The following is a 3,597-nucleotide window of genomic DNA, read 5'->3' as shown; positions in this document are numbered from 1 at the left end:
AAGAGTCATTAGCTATGCACTGCTGTCCTACTTCGTGTGGGTTACTCTTCCCATTGACTGGCATGTGGCTGCAGTGTGGCGGGAAGTAGAGAGACTTCGTTAAGCTTTAGGACCATTTGAATAGAGGGAGATGCTGTTGGAAGCTATAAGCAACCAGCCATTTGCAGAGGCTTCTTAAGAGCACAAACCTCTCACTTGAGTGATTCTGGAGTTGGTATTAAAAGGAAACTTTGGCTGATGTTGCAGTTGATGATTCCCTGCACCTGAGATATGCAACACAGCATCAGGGGCTGAGGTAAAACAAGGAAAGTGGGGAGAGGCCCTGGAAGAAACTCAGCAAACAGAAAGCATCGCAGCGGAGGGGGTCTCCAGCCCCAAACACGGTGTCTTCCTAGTAACTATCAGAGGGCCTGCTTCAGAACCCCAGGCATGCCTTTGGAGTTTGCTATAAATGGCATCATGTATCTAAGCTACCTGCCTTGTAATGTAAGTAGTTATGTCGCATAAGTTTCAACCGTTTGCTACAGTTTCTTTTTCATCGTCTTAAAGGTTTCTGGACTGGGGGAGTCTTCTCTGTTTTCAGGGTCAAGATTCTGAGGCCAGGAAGAACTGAGGTCAAGAGGGAAGGCTCTCTTGCCAAATCCTACGTGGGCTTGTTTCTGTCAGTCAGCATGCAATCTCGCAATCTCTCAGGACCTCCAATGTTCTTGCTTTTCTTTCTTGTTGATCCAATGAGAACTGACTCTTAACCTCTGTGCCAACAGAATTACTAAGAGACAAACCACCACCGACGGCCGTCCTTCACTGACAGTGGGAGGCAAAGCCTAGAGCAGAAGGCCATTTCCTCTGGAGCTGCTAAACTAGCACCTGCTCGTTTTTCAGAGGAGATTGTGTAATTCTGGGATTTCATCCGTGCGGTCATGCCCAGGCCTTTCATAATGTGCATGCCCTAACACGCCCAAGCTCTGACAACCCTTTTCTTTGCTATCGGTCATTTCTTGGCTGTTTAGTGATTGATTTCTCAGAAGGGCCTTTGGTTGCTTCTTTCCCCCCTCGCTGCCCATTCGTAGGTCATTGCCCAGCGCAGCAGTTCCTGGCATGCCAGGCAGTCAGAGGGAAGGGAAAGAGCCCAGGTTTGAAGCTGCAGAAAGTCTTGCGGGTGCCAAGACTGACAGGAAGGAAAGGAGGTCTTTAAGTTTTTAGTGGTGTAAGGGTTTCAAGCAGTCTTTCATTTTCCTTGTCTCACTACCCTGAATGCTACAGAAACAAAGCATGTGGCTGTTAACAACGAACAAAACCACAAGAGTCTGTTATGATTATTATATTTTATTGTTTTGAGGCAGAGTTTCACTCTGTAACCCAAGCTGGCCTGGATCTCACTATGTAGCTCAGGTTATCTTTGAACTCATGGTGATCCTCCTGCCTCAATCTCTCAAGTGCTGGGATTGCAGGCAGCAACCACTATGCCTGACACGTGGGGTTGGCGAGATGACTTAGCAGTTAAGAGCACTGGCTGTTCTTGCAGAGGACCTGCGTTCAATTCCTAGTACCCACATGGCAGCTAATAACCGTCCATAACTCCAACTCCAGGGGATCCTATGCCTTCTTTTGTTCTCCGTGGGCATTGCACGACACGGGTGCACTTACATACATGCAGACAGTACACTCATACACATAAAATAAAAATAATAAATAAAATATTTAAAAAAACAATAGACATGTATCCTCTCGACTTGCTTATCCAGAACTCCAACGGGCGACTTTCTTCACTCCTCTCCTTGATGCATCTCACTCTGCTTCCTCTTGTCTCCGCTCTATGCTGGGGTGACATATTCTGCAAAGTTCTTAAATATGCTTTCTGCTTGTGTGTCTGAGGATGACTCAGAGGAAAGACCGATGCACCTGAAGTTTCGAAAAACTTATTGATACTCACTGTTCCCCTAGAAACAAGAGGACAGCAAGGGACACAGGGACACACAGGGAAACACTGTAGTTGCCCGGAAGAATGGAGCAGTGGCACAGAGAAACAGGACACTGGCCTTTACTGGCAGGGCAGGGTAAACACTTTAGAATTGGCTAATTTGAAAAAAACCCCATGGGTTTATGAGCAAATGTGCTGGACTTAATTGTCTAGCACCGACTGTGTGCTGAGTTCCATCTCAGGAAACATGGCTTGGTGTGTGAGAATTAAATAAAGCAGGTTGTGGGGTGCATGAAAAACTAGTTCATCAAAACGTTTTTAATATCCCTGTGAATTAACTTGCTGTGGAATGATAGTCTCTCATTGACCAGAAAAGACCCCCTACCAAATGTTAAAGCACCATAAAATAAGGAGCTGGAGAGATGGCTCAGCAGTTAAGAGCACTGACTGCTTTTGCAGAGGACCCAGGTTCAACTCCCAGCACTCACATGGCAGCTATGAACCATCCTTACTTAACTCCAGCTCCAGGGGAATCTGGAGCCCTCTGCTGACCTCCGTGGCATTGCACGACGTAGGTACACTCATGTATGTGCAGGCAATACACTCGTACACATAAAATAAGAATAAAAATAAAATATTCTAAAAAGTATTTTAAAAAATATGATTTATACATACTTCCTGTTTGATGTAACTGTGCATATGACTGTCTCCTCAATTCGACTCAGTTAATGTCTATGTCTGTTTTGAGTTGAATCCTGGGCACTTAGAATAGTACTTAACATATAATTAATATTGAGGGAAAGAATAAATGTTAACTCTAGTAATAATGTTAAACCATGTTACACTTTATATTTCTGGAAGCACAGAACTAGTATCCTAAAAGAAAGTTAAAAATGAGAGATTTATTTCTTTGATGGCATACCAAAGTCTCTTACTAGAAATTGTGTGTAAATGATTACAGGAATAAGAGTAATAATTATTGGGCTGAAGAGATGGCTTAGCAGTAAAAAGCACTGGGCGCTCTTCTACAGGACTAGGGTTCAAGTCCCAGCACCCATATGGCAGCTAACAGGTGTCTGTAACTCCAGTTCCAGAGGAATCTGATGCCCTTCTGACCTCCTTAGTACAACATGAGTGTGCTTACATACATGCAGGCAATACACCCACACACATAAAATAAAAACAATGGCGAAAAAGAGTAATTAATTACTATGCTTGTATTAGTAATTCTATTCTTACTGGCGTTAATAGGATGAAAGGTGAAAGTTGTATTTTAAATAATCCGTTTTGGTTGTATGGGGAATGTGGTCCTTATGTTCAGCCAGGATTCTGGGGAGTTGTTCTCACTGCTGAACCTGACTCTACTTCAGCTGTCAGAACTCTGCACAGAAAATCCATATGACGAGGAAGTGCAGAATGTATGTTAGATCATGTATGGTAGATACCTTCAATGACTTCCCTAATTAAATTTGACTGAAAGAGAAAAATCATAAAAGGAAACTCAATTGGGACTGCGTGTGTGCGTCGCTGGTATAACATGTGCTTATCAGAGTCTATTAACATGTCAGTACCTTTGCTTATTCTCTTGCCTCTCATTCATCCCACAGATTTGGGTAAAATATTACTCAGTATGACATTATAACCATTTTTTTCATTGAAAAATTTAAGGTGGGACT

The sequence above is a fragment of the Nannospalax galili genome, unplaced genomic scaffold, assembly GCF_000622305.1.
Source record: "Nannospalax galili isolate Female #2095 unplaced genomic scaffold, S.galili_v1.0 scaffold423, whole genome shotgun sequence".
Taxonomy (NCBI): Eukaryota; Metazoa; Chordata; class Mammalia; order Rodentia; family Spalacidae; genus Nannospalax; species Nannospalax galili.
The sequence above is the reverse complement of the archived record's forward strand: the minus strand, read 5'-3'. Positions refer to the sequence as shown.